Here is a 6000-nt window from a genome sequence, read left to right on the forward strand (position 1 = left end):
CTGCCCACAAGCGGAGCGGCACGTGCTGTGCAGGGGCCGGAGCAGCGGGAGGTGGGGCCTTGGTGCAGCTCCGCCTCGGAGGAGGCTGCGGCGGGGAGGAGGCTGCGGCACCGCCGGGCGCTGAGGCAGGAGGATGAGGGAGCAGGAGCCGGGGCTGCTGTGCGCAGGCGCAGGGGGAGACACAGGGGGTGGGGGATGGGTGCTGGGTGCAAGGGGCGGGGCCGGGGGGTGCTGCCCAGGAGGTGGTGGAAGGGGACCCTGAGACGCGGAGGTGGGGTGAGGATGAGGAGAAATAAAGGGGCCAGCAAGAGCGCTGACAGAACCCAGGGGGTGGGCGAGGAGGGGAAATGGAGGGGGACCTGAGTCCTGGGGGGAGGGGGAGGACGGAAGTGGAGGGGGCCTGCAGGGGGCGCTGAGAGCTTGGGGGGGAGGGGAGAGGACGGAAGTGGAGGGGGCCTGCAGGGGGCGCTGAGAGCTTGGCGGGGAGGGGAGAGGACGGAAGTGGAGGGGGCCTGCAGGGGGCGCGGAGAGATGGGGGGGAGGGGAGAGGACGGAAGTGGAGGGGGCCTGCAGGGGGCGCTGAGAGATGGGGGGAGGGGAGAGGACGGAAGTGGAGGGGGAATTATAGGGGGGGTTCCCAATGACTTATTGAAAGGAAGATGGACAAAATGGGGGGACTGAAGGGAGGGAGCAACAAAAGGAGTTTGGAGACAGGCAGCCGGTGGGTGGACGGGGCAGGTGGGTGGACAGCAGAGGGAGGAGGGCACCTGGATGAGGCCCCAAAGACCTGAGCGGGAGACAGGTGGATAGAAAGGCGGGGAGGAGGTAGGAGAGGGCCCAGGACACGGGGGATGTAAGCCAATGGACTAAAGGAAGTTGGACTATGGAGGAGACATGGGGAAGCAAGAAGAGGAAAGTGAGTGGGGATGTCCGGCCGGAAAGGGGTGGGGAGATGGGAGTGGAGAGGGGCAGAGCTGTTGGGCCTTTCCCAGATCTTGGGACTTTATGAAATGCTTCCCAGAATGCCTTCTCCAGGTGGGAGGTGAGGGAACGGACTGAAGGAGGTACCCAACAGAGACTAGTGTTGGGGAGAGACACGCTGGAAGGGGCCACGCGGTGTGAAGGTCCTCGTGCCACCAGCTGTCCACTTGAATGGGGTTGCGGGCCTGGGAGTGTCCTCTCAGCACCTTCTTCCCGATGGGACTCATGTTTCCCATGGTCTCTGGAGGCCGTGGGCTCATTTCACCACCGGCTACAGAATGCATGCCTGCGTGCGGAGCCCAGGAAGGGTTCGATTCCCACAGGGCCCGTCCAGAGGCCCAGGACTGTCCATGTCTGTGTCTGCCCAGCACCCTCCGCGGCCCTTCCTGTGGCCGCTCAATTTTATGTCACGTTCTCCTGCATAGGGTGCACTCAAGTCTGCATTTTCATTTTCGATGGCACAAAGGATGGAACTAAATTCCCTTTCAAAAGGAACTCATATGCCAGCGTTTGTTAGGGAGCTGCTTGGCTGGCTGGCTGGCTTAGACACGGTCTGGGTTTCCATTACAGTATGCATACTATACGCGGAAGATAAATAGCGGAGGGCCAGGGAAAATAGTGTATTGTGATAACTTCTTTTAAATCATTTAAATGAGTTTCTCCGCCTGAACAATCACCACTTATTTAGTGCCTTCTCGCTCTAATGCGCAGGCAGCCAGAAAGTTTGGGCCACTCTTTATATAATAAATGGGTGTTTAGAAATTTCAGCTACCAATTAAAAGCTCATTTTTTAATGGAGGTATAAAGCCAATGGAGGGAGGGGCATGGTAGGGGAAAACGCAGGGTCTTGGGGAGGAGAGGGGAGAGAAGAGAGAGGAGGGACAGGTGGGAGGAGGGTGCTGAGGGGAGAGGAGGTGACAGCGATGAAGAGACTGGCAGTGGCAGGGAAGACAAACCAGCAGTTTACCGAACTTCGCTCCCCCTCCTGAAGTGCACCGAAAATTACATTTGTTTTCTCTGCTCTTATTAGACGTCCTGGGAGTCCCACCTTAGACCCCCATGGGAGCCCCCCACTGAAGGACGCGTCTGGGACCCCCTTTCAGAAGATGGAGGTGGGGGAACAGCACTTGGGCGGTCAGTATATAATCTCTTCACAGTGAAAGAAAAAGTTAAGAAACTCGCTCAAATGATGGGACCTGTGATTCAGAGCATCCCGAACTTAAATGCTGTGTAGTTTGCTCTTTATTATGGCTTTTGTTTGTTTACTGACCCCTGGGGGAACAGACTATGACAAGAACCTTCAAAGGCCCGGCAGGGAGGCCTAGCACCAGCTCTGAGGAGCAGTGGGGTGTCCGACGGCTTTGTCCTGACCCTCTTTCTTTCCTGCCTCCCTGCCCACGGGGAGGGAGAGCTTGATTTTCACATCCTAGAATCTTCCAGAAACCAATGTCGTAGTTTCCTTTTGTGGCTCTGCGGCAATGTTTACCTGAGCCGTTGAATGATACCTCTGACCTCTTCGTGTGAAGAGGCCTGTCTGGCACTCTTCACCTTACCCAGCGGTTGTTCGTGCATACAGTAGGCGTTCATAATGAACGCAGGTATCTTCACTGGGGAGCTCAGACGGCCTTTCTGAACGGGGATCCTTTCTGAATGGGGATCCGGCACCCAGAGCTTCCAGCTTTGACATGGGTGTGTCATCTCCCAACATGGCCTCGGGCCTGCTTTTCAGTGAGAACTTGGCCCGCTGTAGGCGAGGAGGTCGCCCAGGACCAACCAAGATGTGTGAGCTGTGAGTTCTGGCCTAACGTTGTGTTGTTAGCATCAGCTCGATGCGAAGGAAGAAGAACCGAAAGAGACTTCCTACTTTGTTGACTGTGACAGTTGGAGAGTTGACGCCAGTGTTTCTCCTGCGTGGTTGGTTGGCTCTGCGTTCATTGATATTCCTCTGGAGCCAGTCTAGCAGCTGGCACGTCCACCGTTACCTAATCCGGTCTTAGGTGACGAGTTTGGCTCCTCTAAGTGCCACAGAGATAATCCGTCCCCGAAAAGTACATCAACAGCCCGGTTCTTTTGCCTAAAATGATCTTGTTATCACTCTGATTTTAACCAATAGGCTGTAAAGGAGTGTCTGTTTTCATCGTGCCAACTGGCCTCTGGCGAACGCTGTTGGACCATTACACTTTGAACTTTGGTATGCACACACAGAGAATGTACCTTTACCAAACAGGTGGCTCAGCACTGCTCATGGACTTGGCCACCGGGGCGGGAGGCTGGGGGCACATGCGCAGGAGCGTTCTTCGAATCGTTAGGAGTGGTCATAAGAAGAGGCAGGGTGCCAGCACGGGGACTGGACTCTCAGGTAAAGTGTACCAAGTGTTCTAGAACTTTCTGGAACGTTATCATTATAACCTCTACCTTGTCCTGTTTATCTATGAAGAAGCATTGGGCAAATAAATAGATAAATATGTAATAAAAGTTTATTGCATTTCGCCTGATTAAATGGAGTCTGAAAACAAGCATCTCGGGGTAAAAAATCTGAAATTGTGTGCTCCAACCTTTTACTGGCAGCTAATTTGGGGGCTGGGCTGCTGAAGGAGCCAATGCAAAGGACTCTGCTTTATTCCTTTCAACAGTGAACATAGTGTGTGCAATAGAAAAGGATTTTTCGTTGGGGGAAAAATCTTCGAGGATCAAAAATCTAAAATAAATGCTGAGGGTCCATGGACTGTGTCCCATTGGTCTCTGCATTCCAAGCTCCTGTGCAGCCCACGGAGGCAACGTGCATGGTGTGAACGTGGTGCCCAGCTTCCCAGCTGTGCGGCTTTCAATGGGTTACTCGCCCTCTCTGAGTCTCTATTTTATCATCTGTAATGTGGATCCAATCATAGTACTTCCTAATTTTATTATTGTGAAGAATAAATGAAATGATCCATTGCAATTGCTTAAAAATACCACAGTGCTTGGGATACAGTGGAGGGAAAATAAATGCTAGCTATTTTATTATTACTCTCACTCATTTGTGCAACAGTTGTTACTAGTTATAATGAAGTTATTTAATGTCATTGGGATGCTGGAGGTCTTATGAAATTCACTTCTCATAATTTTTTTTTGCTAGTTCGAAAATTAAATCCTCCTTAAAAAAAAAAAAAAAGAAGAAGAAGAAGAAGAAGAAGAAGAAGAAGAAGACGACATCCCTAAATATTCTGGCAGAGAACAGATGAGGTCTTATTTTACAGCTTTATATTTCTCAAGTGGGATTAGCGTTAGAAAAAGGGCTGAATTTGATGGCATGGCTAAATAATACCTGATTAGGTGCTATTCAGAAGTTGATAATTTTACTGCTAAAACCTAAGAGGGTGGTGCTTGCTATTGGCCAGCACCGAGGACAGTCCTGGACGTCCTGCTTTCTGCAGCAGCTGCCCTTCCTGTTCTGGTTGAGGTCGGCGGCGGCCACATCGGAGGCTTCATGCGCAGTGCTCAGTGCCCACCCCAGTGGTGACCTTTCAGGGACCTTGCGAGAGGGAGACAGGAGGGTAGGAGGCAGATGAGGCAATGTGTTATACTGTACACCTGAAACTATCCTATAGAATAAAAAGCTAATATGCTAATTAGACTGGACAGCGGAACAACCTTCCGGAAAGATCAGTGGGCGGGACCGTGGGGCTACAAGGCAGTGCTGGTGTGTGCCGCTTTGATTTACCTCCGACGGGGTGAGGTGTGGATCTTCTGAGGGTAAAGGCTGGTCGACATCAGGGTGGGTGTGGGGGCACCCAGGGGTTCCTGCCAGAGCCCCCAGCGGCACGGCCATTTCTTTCACCCTGCTGACCAAGGCGAGTGCGATCTTTTCCAGCTTGGGAGGGAAAGCTGGCGATGCTGGATCTAACGTGCTGCCCTGGAGGGGCTCCTTCAGCTCCGGGAGGGTCCATAGATGGAAATTAGATTATACATCGCTTCAGGTGTGCCCAGAACGTGCCCCCTGTACCCCCAGAGCACATTTTCCTCACCACCCGAACCCACCGCAGCGGGAGCTCCCGGAAGGAGTGCTTTCTATGGCTCTAAAGGTCACATCTGACCCAGCTGCGCCTCCTCGCTCGCCCTGGAACGGCACGGACATTACTGCAGCCGAAACACTTTTCTTATCAGGTGACTGCCCAGGGAGGTGTTTACTTAGAAGCTCTAATGTTGTTATTGTTTTAAACAGCCCGGCCAATGCATGAGGACATTGGTCTTCGTTGTGCTGACCTTGAAAATGTGGCCTAGGAGGAGGCCGACATGCTGGTTCCTTCTTTTCAGGCTTCCCTCTGGTCCGCCATGCTAAGCTGAGCCAGCTCTTGCCAGCAGCTTTTCTGACCTGACACCACCTCCCTCCCGAGTGCGGCCTCCCCCCTCCCCCCACGCTAGCTGCCCCAGGCATCGTCCTTCCTCACAAATGCCAAATGGTCTATCCTCCCTCCAATGTAACCCCTGTTTTCTCAATTAACTGCCTTCTCAAATGCTCCCCTCTCCAGCACGTGGCTCCTGTCACAGCCCCGCTCCCCTCTCTGTCTGAACCCTTGTTTACGGGTTTGCCCGCCTGTTGCTAGTCCCTCTCAGGGTGTAGCTCCTGGGGAGCAGGGCTGCCTTCTGTCCTCATCCTCAGAGCCGTGCACAAGGCCTGGCGCTTATGCGCTAAATAGACCTGAACAGTCCAAATGTCAGCGTGCTTTCACGTGCGTTTTCTGCCTGGAACTGGAGCGAGGGCACCACAGACGCTCTTGACCCTGACAGCGGCCCACACAGCAGACCTAACTCATGATGCTCCGTCTCCTTGGCCTTTATCTCTGCACAAGTGTCTGGCTCTTGCCTACCGACTGTCCAGGGCATGGAGCCTTCTGAGCCGAGGTGGAGGCCCTGGAGCCCATGGGTGCCCAGACGCCTTTCGACACCATTTGCCTCCCTCCTTCCTCAGACTTTCTTCTGGCCTCTTTCCAGCCATCTGTCAGGAAGTTACAGACTAAGGACTCTTTGGCAATTAGACTG

The sequence above is a fragment of the Pipistrellus kuhlii genome, unplaced genomic scaffold, assembly GCF_014108245.1.
Source record: "Pipistrellus kuhlii isolate mPipKuh1 unplaced genomic scaffold, mPipKuh1.p scaffold_m20_p_6, whole genome shotgun sequence".
NCBI lineage: Eukaryota > Metazoa > Chordata > Mammalia > Chiroptera > Vespertilionidae > Pipistrellus > Pipistrellus kuhlii.